Source organism: Apteryx mantelli, chromosome 5 (genome assembly GCF_036417845.1).
Source record: "Apteryx mantelli isolate bAptMan1 chromosome 5, bAptMan1.hap1, whole genome shotgun sequence".
NCBI classification, from domain to species: Eukaryota; Metazoa; Chordata; class Aves; order Apterygiformes; family Apterygidae; genus Apteryx; species Apteryx mantelli.
Window position 1 is genome coordinate 6,568,288 of NC_089982.1, and position 20,062 is coordinate 6,588,349.

Below are 20,062 nucleotides of genomic sequence, written 5' to 3' on the forward strand. Positions count from 1 at the left end.
GTTTTCTGATGTAGCCTGCAATGGAAAGAGAGGTAAGCCTTTAAGGTTATGATATACGTGTGATGGTATCTTTGGCTCATTCAGTTGCAGTCATCTCTACGCTTAATGCTGTGAAGCAATGTCAAACAATCTTTAGCGTTTGCATAAATGTTTAAATATGTAACGATCTTTCTTTTTAGCGGTCAGGCTGCTTATTGCCTTAACTGTCTGTCTGAGCTGGCAAAACTCTGTAGCAAATACAGGCGTAAGCCAGAAGAGCAGCGTTTCATTTAGCGCAGAGGAAAGCATTTCTTGGAATATCAGCACTGAAAGTCTATAAGGTTGCTGACCGGAAAAGAGCTCTTGGGGAGCAGAGAGGGCTAGCTGGCAACCCAAAAATCAAAGCCGTCCTGCATGGCTACTTTGCGCGATCCCCGGGACTGCCGAGCGGAGGGCTGTGTGGCACACAGTGCGCAAACAGTGTGCGTAGCCCCTGGCGGGAGGGTTGATGGGAACAGCGTGCCGCCCGACTGGCTGGCTACCCAGGAAACTGCTTCCTCGTAGCCTGTTACCCTAATTTCCCTCTCCCTCAACGCAGGCTGAACAAATTGCTTGGTGCTGCGCGTGTCGTCAAGCCTCGTTCTAGGCATTTAAGTGATGTCCTCTAGGAAGGAGATGCAGAAATGGAGAGTGGATGAGCAGTTCGTTAGGAGGAGGGGGAAGGGCCCGGGTTAGGAGATGCACGTAGGCTTGCGCTGCTGGCCTGGAAGCACAGCTACCTCCCCATTATCCACGAGGCAATTTGTCCGTGTCACGGACAGACAGAAACGTGGATTCACAAACACAATAGCTAGCTCCATGTAAGGTCAGCTCGTGCCCTGATGAATGTTACCTCAGGTACAGCGCTGCAGAAACAGGACGGCTGCCTTTGAGCAGCACCCAGGACATGACCTGATTCCAGGCGGAGCTGCTGCGATGTCGCCACGCCACGTTTCTCACTGCTTCTTGTTCGAGGAGGCTGGTTAGTGCAGGGCAAAACATTACCCCCACGCTGGCTTTGTGCACTCTGCTGTGCTGGAGAGAAACCTGCCAAGGGCTTGGTGTGCCGCGGGGCATGGCAGTTGGAGCAGCTCTCCAGGAACCTGCCTGGGTCTCGTAGGGCTGGCTTTGGGGCAAATTGAAAATGGTCTCCTGGGCATCAGGTCTGTATACTTGGAGTCCCTGTCCTCTGCCCATCGTGTCCTATGCTGTCAGTTTGCTTTCTGTTTTCCCCTTCCTGTTTTTTGGATAATAGAGAATGGCTGTTGTTCTCGCCCCCAAGCAGCTGTCTGGGGAGAAAAATATGTCTACTGGTGGAAAGATTACCCAAACTGTTAGAAACCAACTGGATGGTGAGGAATCTGAAGGCTGTTGATCAGGAGTTAAAAGGAGAATCCATACACTTCACATTTTTTATTTTTATTTTTTGAAAGCGGAGTAGCTAATCAAATGAACGTGCACCCTAAACTTTGGGACTCTGGGATTAAGATCCAGTCTATACATGACAGTGAACAAACATCAAAGGATAAATCAAGTTGGAAGCACCTCAGGAGGTCTCTAGTCCAACCTCTGGCTCCCAGCAGGGTCAGCCGTGAGATCAGACCAGGTTGTACAGGGCTTCGTCCAGTCAGGCCTCAAAAACCTCCAAGGACGGAGACTGAAGAGCCTCTCTGGGCCCCTTCCAATGCCTGGCCATCCTCACAGGGAAAAAGTTTCTCCTTATAGCCAGTTTGAATCTCTCGTGTTTTAATTTATGCCTCTTATCTCTGGTCCTTCTGCCATGCACTGCTGTGAAAAGCCTGGCTTCGTCTCAATTTGCCAATAGCCTGTGGCACCTTAATATAGGTCAGCCTTTGGTCCTTATTAAAGACTGTAACTTTGTAATTAATTAAAGTAAATAAAAACTAGTTTGAGCTTGGTACTGATGACTAGGATACCATAGTGATGTATTGATTTTATTATGTAATATAACACCAATGAGTTTAGCTATATTGAGCAAACTAGTATGTAGACACTAATTAAGAGGGACAAATATTTTTGTGTGTAATGTTTGCAGCAGCTTATACACTTATTTTCAAACAAACAAACAAAAAAACTCGAAACAAAGACATTCAAACAAAGTACTTGAAATTGTATTGCAACTCTCCAAATGTTATTGAGGTAGCTGATCTGCTTTTAGGAGAACAAGAGCATCTGTCCTCCAGGGGAGATATCTGACCTTTGGATTTCAGAAATTCAGATAACAAGGATTCAGATAATCAGTGTTTGCCTCTGTATCCAAAGGGTTTATATTCATTTTTGTAGTGAGCTGAAGGATTAGCAGGGCATTAGCTTTCTGAAATAAGCAGAGAACCCCTCTCTATTTTGCTGGTTTGTTTTGTTTTTAATTTGATAAAACACAGCATTTCAGGAAAGGTTTATTTTATTCATTTTTAAATAAAAGAAAAGCTTGTATAAACAATATAGATTCACTATTTGAGTGCATGTTGGAATATTCTAATTAAGGCCCTGTCTTTGGATATTTAATTAACTTATGAAGTACATACCTTGTCACTAATCTGTATTTCCGAAGAGATGACCACTGTAGAAAGCTTGACTGTCCTTGTCCTCTTGGAGGTGCACAGGGATAAGACAAGAGGCAATGGATACAAGCTGCAACAAGGTACATTCCAACTAGATATTAGGGTAAAAATTTTCACCATGAGGCTGGTCAAGCGCAGAGAGGTTGTGAGTTTTCCATCCTTGGAGGTACTCAAACTCACCTGGATAAGGCCCTAAGCAATCTGATCTAAGTTAACCCTAAACTGAGCAGGACATTGGGCCAGGTGACCTCCATAGGTGCCTTCCGACATGTTCTTCTGTGATTATATGTTAATGATATCCAGCATTTCTGTGAAAGGAAAAACAAAGCACTGTAACATTAAGACCTAACTATTTAGTTTGAAAACTTTTGTTTAAAAAGGTTATGCTTCTTGTGAACCAACATTTAATGTTGCAGGTGGCCTGCAATTCAGTTGAATAGGTCTATATAGAAAGCATTTTGAGTTTTTTTTTTTTTTTTTTTCCCCACAAGAAACACACTTCTTCCCTAGTAAGCGCAGAAGACTGCTTATGGATGAGTGTAGATTAATGCATCCTAGACAAAGACTTCTGTAACTGAGGATTGAACACAATAGATTAGAATATTCCAAAGACTGCTTGAACTAAATTTTACTAATCTATTTAAATGTACAGTTTTTGATGTTTCATTTGGAGGGGGAATTAGCATTTATTTCCATTTGGAGCATCAACTTATAAATGTAGATATTATCAAAGCATGCAAATTTAATTAGGAAGTAATTAAAGAGCAAGGTAATATCAAGTGCATACTAAAATTTCCTTGTTCCTTTTTCCAGGGTAATTTTTGACTTTGGTTTAACATAAACACTCCAATGACTACTTTCTAGTGGGACAGAGGTCAGGGGTTGTGAGAAGTCCTTCTGACTCTTCCAAACACCTAATAACACTAAAACAAGACTTTGATCACTTCAGCAGAACCTGCCTACCTTAAATGGGATTGGGTTTATTTCTTTGAATTGTATTTCTTGATTTATAAAGGTTTGACTTGTTGGTGTTTAACTTTCATTGCTTTTAAAGTCTACCCAGTGTCAAATTGTTAAAAAAGTTCTTTTGGGGGTGTTCTGGCTCCCTACGTATGTGATGCTTCTGGAGGAGATGTTAATGCAGCTGCAACACAAGTAGTTTCTCTAAGGCGATGTCTCCTTTTATTGAACCTGGTTGGCACATTGTATTTATCTTCCCAGTGCTTTGCTGTGTTGGGAAGAATTTGGCTGAAACGCAAGCCATAAAAGACTAGAATTACTCAGGTAAGAAGGGACTGCTGTCTGAAAGGCCTAGGAGGCCTTGGTGCCTGTCTGGCTAAAAAAAGTATTGCCTGTCTGTACTGTCCATCGTTGTATGTTGAAGAGCTTTGTAGTTTGATTGCTTTTAGCTCTTGGGTGACTTGAGTGGCAAGGACCAATTTTTAAAAGTTGAATCTAATAAAGTAACTGCACTGATCTGTCATTACCACCCTGCTTTGTGGTGGTCCTTCCCTTTGCTGTCGAGGTTGAACGTATCTACATTTTGCAGACTGTCCCAGAATTTGGCATGTTTTCTTACAGAGTGGAATATCTTGCATTTTTTTCCTCTAAAAATAGAGTTGGTTGTTGAGAATATAAGCTAAGGCATTCACATTATTTTAGCCGAGTTATAATTCAGATGACCTGTTTAGACAGTGTCTATCATTATGTGTGAAGTGGAGGTGTAATCTGGTTATAGTGCCTGTCTGTTCTTGCATGTATTTCTGGAGCTTGAAGACAGGACATTATCTGTGCAGGATTTTGTGCCCTGAAACATGCTTTCTTGAATAGTCATAAAGCAGAGAGATTTGAAATTTAGATGACTACATTAAAAATCTTCCCTCCACTCCCACAAAGGTCTGCTTAAGGTGGTGGTGGTTAGTTGTTTTGTTTTTTTTCCCCCCCCCCCCCACTGTAGCTGGTATAATCTTTCTAGTGTTGCCTGCTTTCTAAGCTGTGTTACACTCTCTCTCAGGGACAACGGGAATACTGAGTTAAATAGCTGTATTCTGTTTAATGTTGAAGATGGATGGAGTAATACTTGGCAAGAAATTTTTAAACAGTCTGTGTTGGCAAATGTCAATAAACTTTTGTGTGTTGTTTTTGCTGTTTTCTGCTGTGAACCTCTAGGCTTGACCTGTTAGAAGGTGAACTGTGTGCCTTGATGCATTTCCGTCTTTAACTTTCTTCACCACGGGGAGGTTAAGTGGAGTTTTCATTTGGAAGTATGTATGTGGCAAGAATGCCAATAGTAGGATTTAAAAACATCCCCCCCCCCCCCCCCCCAGTAATACCTGTGAGGAAAAGAAAGTAGCCAGGTTGCTGGAGTTGTGACCTTTATGGAAGGAAGCAGAAAGGGGAGCTTCATTTGTCACTGCGTTCAGGTTTGCAGTGACAGAGCTTGGTTTAGCGGAAGCAGGGAGTAAGAAACAGTAAAGAAAGAAGGCTTTGGAAGAAGCCAGAAATTGAAGTGCTCTGTATTATTCTGCAACTGCAGCTGACCTTTCTGCTAGCTTTCAAGATCTGCTCTTTGTCAGAGAGAAACATCTGATATTTTCAACCTGATCCTAGTATTAAAATAGGAATAGCTGGAGGTATAGAGAGAAAGTGTTGCCCATATGGCATAATCCTTCTCTCAAATTCTATATACAGTGGAAGGATATTGTTACATATTTCAGTAAGAATTCAGATATCAACTCCTGCTGGCAGTATATGTTTCTGACCTCTCACCTTGCCTGGCTGAGGATGTGCTTTACATCCAGGCCCCTTATAGAGCATCTGAAAGTGTTACCAGTGATCTAGAAAATGAGTGCTAACCACCTATTTCTCTACTGGAATAAGCAGAAGTTGGATTCATGTCATACATGTTCGTGATTGCTTCTAGTTAGAAACAGGATTTTACCTCTATCAGACATTGATTAAGTACTGGCAGTCAATTACTGTATTTAATTCCTAAATGACTGATTCAGACTTTAACATCTGTGCCTTGTTCAGTTCTTACTGATTTGTGTTTTGTCTTATGTAATGTCCTCCTCTACTTCTCTCTGACGTAATATGGAAGTGAATTTTCTAACTTTGTAGAACGTGGAAATAGAGGAGGTAGTAAAATGGCTGTTTAAATCTGAATAGGTTTCTGCTGAAGGCTTGTGATGTATGGCACAGAAGAAATCTGATGCTTCTCTAGGACATTCATTTTGTGTATTCTAATGGCACCATTATGGTATGTGTAAACTTAAATATAGTTTATCCTCAGAGAAATACTTGAAAAATATCTTAAATGATGGGAATGCCGGAAGCTGGCAGCCTGCATAGTATTTGTGTTTCTGATTTCAGAAATGAGAAGAAAAAAATCAGAGTTCAGGCTGTTATTTTTTCGGTTTACTTCTTTCCAGGAACCAAAGGTTTCATGATTGTTGCAATTTCATATCCAGCACTTGTGGGGTATCTTGTGAGGGAAGTAAGCAAAATGTATTTGATTTGTGAAACTCCAGAAATTGTGCCTGGATGAACTGCAATATTTAGTCTAAATAAAAATAGAGACATAAGTAAAAATATTGGTGAAATATCTAGCGGGCTACCAGAGTGCAAACATAATGATCTGTGTTACAACATGCACCTGGAATGAACAAAGAGAAATAAGTAATGGCAGCTAATAGAAATCATCCAAATCAGAAGTCACTTCCGTATCTTTAGAAATCGTTTAAAACTTATCACCGTCAATTGTGAGGAAGAATGTTTCGACCAAGCAGTAGTATAAGTTCCATTGACTATAGCTTTTACCTTAGCAAAGAATAAGATGTTTGTAACAAAAAAGGTACCTTTGCTTTAAAATACATACTGACCCAATGTATTGTGTAATTAAAGAGAATGTGCTTTTATTCATCTGCTGGAAAAATATTTTCAGTGGGGGAAATAATCCAGTGTAATTATACAAATTACAGAAAGAAATTCTTCGGGGACCTCTTGCAGATTGTGACTCTTCTGAAAAAGTCTGTTAAACTTTGTGTAACTTCTGTGAAGTGTCAGTTACGTTGTTATCAGTTATGCTCAAGCTGGCCAGCCTAATATTATGCTTTGAAAAGATAGTTGGAAATGTCATTTTCTAACTCTCTGAATCAGGACAAGCCCTCCTGTGCAGCAGGGCACTTTATAAAAGACTTTTACTGGAGGGGGGGGGTGTTTAGTGACTGAAACTTTTTCCTGAATGAGACTTGATTTCTGGAAAATAATAGATGTGGAAGTCGCTGAAGTTCAGTGGTGGGTCATGAAAATGGATGTAATATGCTGTTAAAGTTGTGCTGGCGTCTGCTGAACCACACACTGCCTGTACGTTGGTGCAGATGTATTCTGGTGAATGAAAAATCATTAAGGTCTTTGGTTTGCACAGCAGGTGGAAATCTCGCAATTTTTTTTAGTATTTTGTTACTTGTCGTTTACTTTTTTCATGACGTAATTGCTGCTTTATATGCTTTTGAAATAATTATGAGAAGGCAGGTAATGCTAAGTGGGTCATTAGGTTCTTCCCTTTCCTCCTCTTCCATGCTGGATAGTCCTGGGGCTGTAAATGAGAAGGCCCATAGCCAGAAAGCGTAGGTGCCATGTGTATTCTCACCATATGTCTAGAAAGGTGCAGTCTGGTTTAGCATGAATTTATATTCCCTTTCTGCACCCTTTCAGTGGACAGAGCTGTGTGGGGAAGTCTGCAGGCAGAGAAGACGTGGAGTTGCTCACGTAGCTGCCTGCAATCGGGAGGGCCCTGGTCATTGTGGAGGATCAGGGACCTCTCTTGGTTTGAGGGATCGATTGGGTCTGTTTTCTGAACGCCTTAAAAATCTTTTAAGAAACATAAATTTGAATCTTGCTTTGTTTCGAAAACATAGATCCCTTCCTCAGAAACAAAGAGGAAGGGCCTTGTTTTCAGCGTTCAGCATGCCAGTGCATTTCCCAGAGGTGTTTCTCCTTTACGAAGGAAACCTGATTACGTGGGAGGGCACCAAGTTCTGCCGCGTGCTTGCGACTGTTTGGCCAGTAAAGGTTTTCATTTCCTCAGACTTTATAACATGTTTTTAGTGTGGGTAGCTTAGTTGGAAGACATACGCAAGCTGCTCTTTCTCCTTTCCATGTTGCGGGATGCTTCTGGCCCTGGCACATCCCCTCATTTGACTGGGGCACATGAAGAGACTGACCTGGCTTGAATCGTGTTAAGTGCATTCAAACTTCTGTAGTTTGTTACTAGTGGGATCAAAAATGAGCTTTTATGTTACTTTATTTAGTTATATTTTTAGGGGAGACTTCAGTCTTTTTTGGATACTTCAGGTTGAAAATTTTCTGAGCCTTCTTGTTTGTTTTCTTGTTGTTATAACATAAATGGGGTGTGCCATTGGCTTGGCAGTCACTTTTGGTAATTCTGCTGATGACAGCAGAGAGAATTTGTACTTAGGCAATACTATAAATTGGTTCATGTAATTAAAGTCGAAGCGGTTTATTTTTGACACAAAGGAAGGCATTTAGTTCTTGTTAGCTGTATTTAATGTCCCCCGCTCCCTTTCTCCCCCCCCTCCCCCCAAAAAAAGCTTGACATGTTAATTTGTTGGGGTGGAATGGTTTTGGAACATCTTAAGCATGTTTTGAGAATGCTAGTTGGGGCAACCCACACCGAGAAGATATTTTTGATGGAATATTTCCCAAGCCATTGCAACCCTAGTGAACTTGTAATATAGGAGTAGGATAAATGTAAGGGAATCGATATTTAAAGAGACAAGATGTCCCAAATGTACTGTGGGAAGTGTAGATAAACTAGACAGTTTGGGTTCTAAAATAAAAAGATTGAAGTATGATTCCTTAGTACTCTTACAAGCTTCTTTCTTTTTACATCTCCTACTTACCTTATTCTGTTAGACCAAGTAAATAATGAATATGAAAAGGCTTACAGGTTGTCTTCGAGGTTTCGCTTTCTAACACTGCATTTTAAAATTTTTGCTGGAAAAGATGCTGATACTACCCTTTGATTTCTGCTTAAGGAAGTTTGTAGGGTTTTGAGTGCTTGTAGCATAACTGGTCATTGTTGAGCCTTGCAAATATAGCAAGTGTTAATTAAGCTTGCCTTAAATGCAGTCTAATCTAACATTGAGCTCATATATGAGGCTTCCATTGTCTGTTTTTATAACCAAGAGATTGGTGTTGGTGTAGTAATGAAGTCCATATTAGAGCGAAATGCAGTAGTTGCAGGCAGCAGAAACGACACTTTAAAACTTGTGTTGAGGCTTGCTGCCAAACTAGTCCCAGTAACTGTTCCTATGACAAAAGCATCGTTTGTGTATCCTCATAGTTCAAATATTTACTTGCTTCTGGAGAGGTAGCAATAAAAGTGCTTGTCCTACTTCTTGCATTTCTCAATTTCAGAGTCTAGTTTCCACAACTTCACACTCTGTGCAAACACATAATATTTGGTACAGGCTGTTGACTCTGTGTTTTTCCCACAAACAGTGGGAAATACGTTCTTATGGTGTCTTAAATGTGCTAGTTTTGATCATATGACATTAGTCTTATTCACACAGGAACTGGCGAGGTGGGACACTGATCTTCGGCTGGCTGCTTTTCTTTGGCATGACCTTTCAGCCTTCCTAGTTTCAGTCTTCACAAGAAGATAAGTTACACAGTGGGAATATAAGTGAGGGAAAGGAAAAAGAGGGGTAAGAGCAGAGGTGTGCAGAGGCAGATATACTGAAAGCCTTGGATAACATGAGAGGTTAAGAAGAGTTTTGAAAAAATAGGGGCTCGGTAGGAATTTCTTCAGGGAAGTCAACACCTCTTTTGGAAACTTGGCATAAAAGGAGAGTCCCTTTTATATCTGTGAGTGGATCGGTCCTTGAAAACGAGTTTTTATCTCCGTTATTGTTTTAGATTGCAGCCTTGCATGTGAAGGAAAGTGCATGTGGTGGAGGGAATAAGGAAGGGTACTGTGCTCTACCTGTGTGCTCATGGTTGAATAATGCACACTTCAGATTCCCTGGAATCCATACAGTGACTCCAGATTTATCATCTCCTGTGGAGATTTCTCAGAAAGCAATTGCCTTGTTACCCTGCCAAGTTGGTGTTTTCCTCTGTACCCCTGCTCAGATTTCATTTCTCCTTTTCTTGTCTCACCTCTGTCTTATTTGAGGCTTATGTCATCTGGTATACGGTATCTTTCCTTCCTTCTGAGAGGTAAAATTAGGAATTCAAAATGAATGTATCAGAACCAAGGAGGATTAAGTTTGTCATTTTTGTCATGTGCAAGGTCTCTCCACAACCGAAAGATTTCCTGGCAGTCTTTCTGGCAGTAAGGTGACTCAAGGAGACACCTGTGGTTGTTACACAAGAAGTCAGGTTTGAAACTGGCAGGTCTTAGGAGATGCTCTGTGTGGTGGACTGGAGGGCTCAAGCCAAGGGCAGTCTCTGGTTTATGGCATTTCATCGTAGGACTGTGCCCATGAGCCAGAGAGGACATGCCTCACGTTGAGCTCCTTGCGACTGCAGGGAGGCAGTAACAGCAGGGGCACGAGATCGTCAGTACCCTCTAGAGAACTAGGAGGGATCAAACATCTCCTTTCCACAGGTGAACTGTGAACTGATGGGAGCTGGAAGGAGTTTTGTGACCTCCTTGTGCCGCCTCAAACAGCGTGAAGTGCCAGCAGCACACTAACATGCACGACGATGACCTGAGGTGTGGGGAGGAAAGGCAGGTAGAAGCAATGCTTTATGCAAGGCCTCACAAAGGCACAGCTGAAAGGCGGTCGTGTTCAACAAGGCAAGGAGGCTGTAGAGCGGTTTTGTGGGAATAGTTCTGCACTGCAGTGTGGGCTTGCTTGCAAGTAGCCTGGCGTGAACCCAGACTTTTGCACTGGCACAGAAGAGTTCATAGCCACCCACAGAAGTTGTGGATGTGGACACGCTAACACGCCTATGACTTGAATCCTGGAATGCCTGTTGATTTTAAGAAAGGGGAAGCTACAGCAGGGTTGAAAGGAGGGAATCTGCTTCATGTCTTCACTCCCTGGTGTTTCAGAAGCTTGAGCATTGCTGAAACCAGTTGTTTGGAAGGCCACAAGGTACTCCTTGGGTGAGCTGAATCCTGTTTGAGCAGCACAGAGAGATTTAATACGGGTTGCAGCTCATAGTGGAAAATACCTCTGTCAAACTGCAGGCGGGTCATTGAAGCTCTTCTTACAAAAAAATAATCGGAAGTAGATGCTGTGCGGCCTGTGGGTAGATGTGACTGAGCTGAAGTAGAAAAGATGCTACTGATAATGTTAGTTGAGTGAGCACATGAAGTGCATGAAATGGATCCCTCTGGGAATCAAGCTCATTAGCTCATGTACTGCTGTATTCCTGCTTATTGGCTGGGTGTCTGTATCTTTTTCTAGTTTGCTCAGATGCCTGATTTATTGGCTTTTCTTTTTTCCTAGGTTAAACTAGGAGTGTCTTTTCCAAAAGCAGAGTTTACTCGACAAGCAAGGGCTCTGAGTCTTACTCTGAAATAAATATAGTATACAGTTAAAACCTCCCAAGAGTGAGTCCTGAATAGCACAGTTTGTCAGCTGACTTCCCCTCCCTAGCCTGTGAGTAGTGGAGTGTTTTATGGTCGTGGAGAATGATGTTGGAAGAGAACATTCTTGTTTAGCTATTAATGCTGAAGTCTTGCACTTGCCAGCAAGTTACTTTAGTTTTCAGTGCATACAGCAGGGTTATAACGAAATGTTTTATACATATTAACTATTGCAACATTTCTCTGAGCAAGTTGTTATATTAAAGCCATCTTTCTCCCAAAGCCTTTTGAAATAGTATAATACTGTGGTTCCTTTTTTTTTTTTTTTCTTCTTCCTTTTTTCCTGGACCCATGTGGATTTTTTACCCCAAATCTTCCCTGCTCCTTTTACTGCATAAAATAATAATAAAACAAATGTGAACTGTAGTATAAGATATTCCCAGTTGATTTAGGATATGTCTGTACTGCATAATGCACCATACTGTAGGAACACCTGAACTAGTGCTGAATGAGACAGACTGGGAATCGGAGGTAAAACAGCAGTCTGCTGTTGCAGGGCTAATTAAGCAAGGTGCAGCATTTCACTAAGGTACTTAGCCTGTTGCCAGGTGCAACAGCACATAGTGCTGCGTTTGCTGGCTAGGGCTGCTGGCTGCCTTGGGGTTAGCTAGAGATCTCCATCCTGGTCGCACTACTGAACTTTGTGGAAATGAGCTCCCACTTAGGTTGCATGTATTCACTTGTCAAACCAAAGGAGACCTGATACGCCTTGTATAGCTCTGCAAAACATGGTGGGAAGGTTAGGTGCTTTCAGTAGTGTCGTAGTGGCTCAGGTGAGATTGGATCAGCCCAGCTTAGTTCCTCGTCCCCTCCTATAACAGTGAGAAATCGCTTGCCCTCTCAGAGGGATGCTCTTGCTGATCGCGCGCTGTTAGTGCATTAGTAACTGGCCTTGCTCTGCACAGTGACCCTTTGAGCAGTTTGTGTGCTTTCAATGACTTCCATTTTACTGGCAAGACGATGTTTGTTGAAGCTTAGTGATTTGGGTTGGTTTCTTGCTTGTTACAGCGCCTTTTCCAGGAGCTGTTAGCAGATCTCTTAGGCCAACTGGTTTTTCACAAACCTAAGAATAATTCTATTTCAAAATAGCAATGCTCTACGATTTTATTGTCACATCTGTATTTTAACTTTTTTTTCATTTTATGTTATCTAGTGAAAGAACAGCTTTGGTCCTGAAGAGAATCCTCGGAAAGGAATGGGCCCTGCTCTCCTGAAGCTGTTTGCCCTGATCCCGGGAATGCTGTAGAGGTTAGTGACTGGGATGCTAAAGAGCTTTTGCAAAAATTGCCTTTTGATTTGTAATTGCCACACTGTCCAATTGATTCTGTGTGAAGCAGTTCTTATGCCTGTCATGGAAACAGGGTTAATACAGGCACGGTTTGAACACTGTCAATTTAAAATTGCTCTACCCAAGCAACACTGAGGTTTTGGTTTATTTATGCAGATGCTGTAGAAATACATAGTTGGGCGATCACAGAAATTTGAGTGCAGTGTGATACCTGCTCCAAGTCAAGCTGAGTTAGACTTGGAAGTTTTAATTGATAAAGTTTAAAAAAAGAAAAAGTAAGAATGAGGAAAATGCTTGTTTATTTTTTCAACTTTTTAAGCCTCTCATTTTCCCTTTGAGAGTAAGCTGTTCCTGCTCTTCAGTGGACAGGCTGGGAGAAGTCCATTCTGTATTAACTTGAAGACTGTTATCTCTATCTTTGTCCCGAGTAACTTGTATTTTGGTGTTGTATTCTAGTTTTTTGGGGATTAAGTACAATATAGGTAGGCTGCTTGCTGTGAGCATGTTTCCTATTGGCTGTATGGTCCTGCTACAAATGTGAGGGCCTCCATAATGCCTTCCTTTTGAAAGCTGAATATTCTAGCCAGTTTAATTTTACACTTTTTGTAATACTGAAGAGGATTAAATGGATTTATGACCCAATGGATTTCTTCTCAACTAGTCAAAAAAGCTCATGTAATATCAAATTCAGTAATGCTTTATTTTGCTTATGAAAATTGAATATGCCAAGTAATATTTGATGAATATTGAGGGGGGAGGGTGGAAGAGAGAGGAAAAGAGAAAGAAAAGAGGTAGGCAGATTTAAATGCTCCTAGACAAAGAAGTGAATTTCCACAAGAACAGCTGAGTTAGTCAATTACTGGCTACCTCAGAGGATTTGTAATGTTTATTAGCTTACTCTGCATGCACAGATGTTACTGTATGGTGTGGCTACTTTACAGTAATATCCAAGCTTCACTAGAACACTATTTAATGTATAGATCCTTTTGGAGCAAAAAGGAAAAACAAAAACCCTGTTCCTTTGGATTTCTACTACAATATGTGAGGAACAAAGTGAAAAGGTGACCTAGTGGAAAAAGACCCATTAGTCCCAGGAAAGGCCAGCTGGCATAGCTCCTTCAGGCAGGCGGAACTTAACAGCTGTTCTTGTAAGATGTTCCCTTTCTTACAGGGGAGCTTTAGTTATCCATATGTTATAACTGTCTTTATCTGGTTTGGTATAAAAATACAAGTTTTAAAATTTGAAGATGTGCATCACTTGTTATTTAAAAATAAATAAATAAATAATTCCATATGAAATCCTGCATTCCAGAATAGAAGATAGGTCTTTTTTCCTAGCTCTTTTTTGCTTCTTTAGTGACTTGGTCTACAGTGTCTTACTCAGTTAAAAAAATATATATATATCTGTCCACAAGTTAGGGTGACAGTAATATGCTTTTTTCCCTTATGTCAGAAAAATACCCTGCTCCCTGCAACCTTTTGTGTTTAGGTTAATTTTTATATACTCTACTTTATGGAGAATAAAAAAGCAATTGAAGGCTGATCTCTGCTCTCATTAGTCTCCTCCCTGACTTAGTATGACCAGTTAGTTGCAAGCATGTGCAGATTGTTTTGTGGGTCTATGCAGGCTGCCTGGTTAGCATCGTGATCTGCTGTTCTGATACTCATGTAGAAAGTACTCCATCGGCACTGCATGCATCCTGTTCATCCAGGTCCAAGGATGTGCAAGAACGGGCAAAGCTTATTAGCTTAGGTTCAGCGTTGCTGCGGCTGTGACTATGCCCCTTTCAGACCTGCTCTGGCTCATGATGGGTTTCTTTCCACCTGTGGCATGAGTTAGCTGAAGCTACACAGATAATAGTAAAAATCACGATTCAGTTTATAAATGCACAGAAGATAACAAGATAATGGAAAACAACCAACCAACATGAATTTGTCAGGGAGAAATTGTGTCAAGCTGATTTAGTTTGCTTCCTTGAGAGATCGAGTGGATTACTGAAAAAGGGAGGGAAGAGATAGAAATGATACAGCTTGAAGTCTGTGAGGTTTCAAAGGATGTTCTTTTAGAATACATGCAGTGATTTTTTTTTGTAGTGTGATCTTTCTTAAATCACCATACTGCAGGAGTAAAATTGATTGAAAATACTTTAGTTGAGCAGTTAACAGGGATTCAGTGTCAACTGGGAGATCATTTGAAGTTGGCTCCCAAACTAGCTTGTCATGTCTAGATTTGTCAATAATGGCACCTGTGATTTAGATGATGGACTACAGTCTACTTAAAAAAAAAAAAAGTGCAGGTGATGTCAATCTGGGAGTTGACAGTATGGGTGCTACAAAGGATTTATATTAAGGTGCTTGACTTCGTAATTGGGATGAGCTAGGAGTTTGCACGTTTGGTTGACAAGAGTCAGCTGATGTTTATTTGTTAAGTGGTAATTTGTTATGCCACACTAACTCAGTCAGTACCTATAAACTAAGTATATTTAACTTAATGAGTTAGATGACCTCTTCCAACTCTACCCTTTATTCGTAGTATTTTTCTAAATTCTAGTAATATTACAGAAAGCACTGAAAACTACTATTTAAGTGGATGTGATTGTTACCTAAACAGTTGTATATATTGTTCTGGGGCCTCAGGAAATCACTGTGATGTATGTGATGAGGATTAGTAACAGTTATAGCTTGGCAGCCTCTTGAAGCCCCAATTTCTCTCTTGTGCCGGAGGGGAGGGGCAGGGGCAGGCTCCTAGCAGTCCAGCTCCCTGTCTGTCCTTGGATGCCACAGTCACAGATGCAGTTAGGCAGTTCACACCTGGGCTGCCTCCCTCTGTCTGCTCCCTGTAAAGCAGCTAAAGCAGTTTGTCTTCTCTCCTGTAGGAGAGGGCTGGTTGTTCCTGCAGCCCCTCTCCTTCTTTTGTATTTCTGCGTGCACAGTCCAAAACCTGCACTTCTTCCAAAGTGGCTGTTTGAGGTTCAGGAAAGATGGAAGGGGAAAAAATTGGTGCTCAAGGTGTTTATGGTGTGACTCCTTCTTTGTCGTGTTGAAGGTGTCCACGAGGGGAAAAAAACCCACCTTCTGTATCCTTTTTGCTTGCTTGCTATAGAAGTTATCAAGGCTCCCCTCAGCACCTCAAGCCTTTTTTTCTTGCAGGAATTTGCCCTAATGTTTGTTTATTCATAGTAGTTCCTTTAGTCTGTCACAGGGAGAAAAGATAAGAATAGGGAGGAGTAACAATACTCTTGAAGAGCTTTTGTAGAATAAAATATGAAATGTGAAAATAATAGGCATTTGGGATGGTGTTTAAGTTGTCTGACATGTTGCCTTGTCTTAGCCTGCCTGTGATTGAAAGGGATGTTTGCATGTCTTGCTTCTGCATATGCAATGCACCTTGCAAAGCAGTTGTCAAGTTTTGGCAAAAGAGGAATTTCCTGACTCCCTTAGAGGTGAGCACCAATATTTCACACAAGATCCAGTTTCCAAAACTGCAGTCATGAGGGTCCTTGATTTTCATGCATCTATATTCAACATGTAATAGCAACCAAAAAGTTACCTATCAGTAATGAATGGCAGGGCAGATAATTAGGGACAATTCTTCCAATTTTCAATTTCACAGAAGACCTCATCTCAAAATCTTTTCCTTAAGATGCACTGTGAGATGGAAGCTTGTGCCTTAATATGCCAGGAACAGATGAGATGAAGCTAATTCCCGTCACCTGGAAAGACAGCAAAAACAATTCAGGAAAGAGCTTCAAAAGAATAATATAAGTTGTCTTGCCTTAAGGAAAATAGAAGATAGGGAATTCTCTTTTGAGCATTCCTGAATAGAGAACGGATAATGTGTGCATTGATTGAGTAAGAGGGCGACCTTTCGGCTTTGTGTGGACTGGATAATGTCATAGTTATTGGAGAAAATGGGGACATTATACAAAATTAAGTCCAGTAATACATTGATCAAAAACGTCTACTGAAGATAAGACAGAGATTTGGAGAAATCCCAAAACGCACCATTTTAAAAGCGGACAGAACTGTTCCCATACTTTTCTTAATGCCTAGGAGTCTGGCTAATAAACCAAACTTGTGTGTTTTGGAATGTGAAGAAGTGTCGTTGCCCACTTTGCTAGTAGTAATGAAGGGCACAGACATGCTGACTGCAAACGTGAAGTGTTTTTCAAAGCTTTGGCTGACGATTGTGTTTTGTGACAGATGGGCGGGACAGTTACTGCTACAAGAAGCACAGCTGTGAACTTCCAAGGTGATAGATAATTTACATAGCTGCCGCACAACCCGTCCACATAATGGATGCTGTCCTTTACAAGTTGCAAGCTATGACTGCCTGACTCTTGAAGAGGAGTTTATCAAGAGTGTGCTTAACAGATAAAGGCTATACCAGAGCTGTTCTAGCCCATTGTTGATGGATGAGGTGTTTGTCTGCTCTACTTCTGGTTAAATTTTACACTAGTCACACCTGAGACTGAGGCATGACAGATGTGTGCTCGCTTTCCCATTTACCATGACTTTCAGCCACATTTATAGTGAAGCTTTTCCAGAGAAATCGCAACAGAGAAATGTTGTATTACATTGCTGTGACCTCCTTGGAGGTAGTTTTTGCTAGTGATAGATTAATACCTGAAACCCCCTTTGCTCTGCTCTTGTCTGTTGGTGATGCCATAATCTCTTTTGCTCTGCTTTATAGATGGGAAACCCGGTGAGAGGGGAAAAATGTATCTCCATTGAAGTTGGTCCTGAAGATGCTGCTCTCTGGTTCTGTAATCCCTGCTGCTGTTTTCTTGGCTTGTTGGAGTGTGGCTCTCAGCCTTTGGTATCCTAGCAAACATTTTCTAGCAAAACTGCAAATTAAGTTGATAATAGGTACAGCCTTCAGCAGCAGAGAGCTTGTGCACAGGTTGTGTAATTGTAATAGCAGGGAGCCTGTGAATGTTTCACACCACATCTTGTGTCCCTCGTAGAGGGTTTTAGAAGAGCTAGTGTTAACGAGTGATAGCCTGTATAAGGCAAACTTTATGCAGTCGCTTGGAAAGACTAGGTCCCAGTAGTTAAAACAAAATGGAAGTGCAGTGAACCTAGTTTTCGAGCTTTCTCTTGTTTCATTATAACTTTTCAAAAGACTGCCTGGGAGAAATCTCAAAGGCATGTTGCTGTAGATGCAGCAATAACTCTTCAAAGTGCTGGAAGATCAAACTCTGATACGCAGCAATTTTTATAAGTGAGGAAATAACAATAGAAGCTTTAGAAACTTGGGCTGCCATCTGACTGAATTGTTTGCCCTTCAGTGTTACTAAAGGGTCTCTCTCTTTTTTTTTTTTTTTTTTTTTTAAGGTCTGTAATATTGATGGATATTCATTGATCCTCTTGCTACATCTTCTGTTTATTCCTCTAATGTGGAAGCATTGCACAAGTACTTCCTCTGATAGGGAGTGTATAGGTGCTGTGAAAGGTCCTGTACCTTAGGCTGAAATGGAGCTTTCCTAGTAAGTTGTATTTTTTGGCTCTGTATAATTTGACAGAGCTGTACAGTTACTTTTTTGAATTCTGCAACTTCTTGAGTTTGGTGACAAGTGTGAAGTTGGCACTTCACTGACACTGACTGTACAGTTACTTTCAAACATACAGGATACGCTCTTGCACCAAGGGCTGTTAATATCCAGATGGGTTGCAGGAATGTGTGTGTATACATGTGTGCATGTATTTTATATAATACCGAACAGTGCTTGAATAAATCCCTTTAGTTCAGCTACGTGAGTATTGCTACTGCTCCCAGAACTCTGTATATGTTACTTGGCTTCTGGAGCAGCCTTCCTTGCTTCAGCTAACTGCTGATATCAAACAAGTTAATGTAAGAAGCCCAAACACCTTCCCCTCTCCCTCTCACCCCCTCTCTCTGATTGCCTAACCTGGACTTCCTACTTTAGGGAATGTCTGCAAATGGTGACAGAGAGGTAAAAGCAAATTAAAAGACAGAATGTATAGTGAAAATGCATAGGCATTTATGGAAGTATGTGAGAATAAGCCTTTGCTGTGGTACTGTTGTTGCAATTGAATCCTAGTGGGGAGCATTTATTAACTTAATTTTTGTGTGTGTTCTTGTTTGGCAACATATTTCTGAGTTTTTCTTGGTTTATTACATAGAATTTGCATTAAAAATAAAGGAGATTAGTTACTCTTGTATTCTGCACACTACTTAATGTCAACGCTTAAATAGGACACCAAATAAGAAAAGAGAAATATTTTGGAAAAAGTCACGTTTTCTCACCTGTGGAGAGCAGGTCCTCTCCTGAGGATCTTTGTATCCACAAATGGCCAAGGGCTCTGCAGGATGTGCGAGTTAGTACACTTTCACTGAGGTACTACAGAAGCCAGGACTTGTAATAAAATCAGTTCTGTGCTTGCAAATTGCCTCGCAGCACATATGGGATACAACTACTGTGTCTATGAATGCAAGAAAATAAAGTTTAGTGGGTTGGTTTGTTTGTTTGGGGGTTTTTTTTGTTCTGTTTTTTAGTGAAAAGTGTATTTCCATAGTATGTGTATGTGTGGCTGCATCAAGAGGAGAATAGGAAGGAATTCTTTTTCAGCAGTTTTTCAGCAGTTGTGCTTTTACTATGTGGATGTATGTTCAGGCTATTTTCTGTGACAAATCCAGTTAAAAAGCAGGGGTCACTGTAGCCCTTTGAGCATCCTTCTGTGCCACTAGAAGAGTTTTTCAGGGATCTGTGCTTCAGTCCTGATTTATCCTTTACTTATTTACTGGAGAAATGGATTACTGTAGTGGGGAGGCATGAGATGAGAGTAACTATAGTATTAAGAATGGATTTCCTTAGGAAATCCTACCACTTCTGAATAATTTATTATTATTATTTATTATTTATTATTTAAACTGGCAGTTTGTACAAACTGACCTGAGCCAGATATTTTATACTGTATGGTGTTGTGCATAAAAATAATATTGCATTTGTAGGCTATGCTATATTCTCATCTGCAGCAACTGTTTTGCAGACCGGCTGTTTCATATTCTTACACTTGCATATAGTTTTTTTCTCTTTTTAAGATTATTATTATTATTATCTTATTTATTTATTTATTTTTAAAGCAGCTTTATCAGTCACTGCGGCCCGGGTGTTGTGCAGGCAGAAAGAGGACCCTCCTCCCTGCGGTACTGAGGGTTCCTCTCCTTTATGAACCGCGCGGCGTAATGAGCCCAGTGCTGGCAGGGCTGGATCAGCTGTGCCTCTACAATCAAACCAGCCTGTGCGCTGGTACAGCCGGCTCCTGGGGAGCACAGTGCAAAGCTCGGCATTTCGCCTGACTGCCGCGAGGATGTTTACTTAATGAGGTGCTGGCAATGGCTTGTAGGCAGAAGAGCTGGCAGGCTGCTGTTGCTAATATCTTGCAAAGAGAGGATCTGAAATCCAAGATGCTTGCGCTGAATTTGAAGAATCCTAGGTAGGGTAAGACCTAAATAAATAGAACTACTTATATTTCTTTGCACGATGCTTCTCCCCCACCCCCAGGCTAACACTTAATTTATGA

General features: G+C 41.0%; 1 protein-coding gene across 3 annotated transcripts in view; it reads left to right on the forward strand.

Moving 5' to 3' along the window:
* The window catches only part of WDFY3 (WD repeat and FYVE domain containing 3), a 197,966-nt gene that overhangs the window by 26,360 nt on the left and 151,544 nt on the right, over positions 1 to 20,062 (forward strand). For all 3 annotated transcript variants that reach the window (XM_067297390.1, XM_067297391.1, XM_067297392.1), the window contains one exon: positions 12,380 to 12,474. The gene's annotated coding sequence lies outside the window, so the exon portion shown is untranslated. The remainder of the gene's footprint in view (positions 1 to 12,379; positions 12,475 to 20,062) is intronic.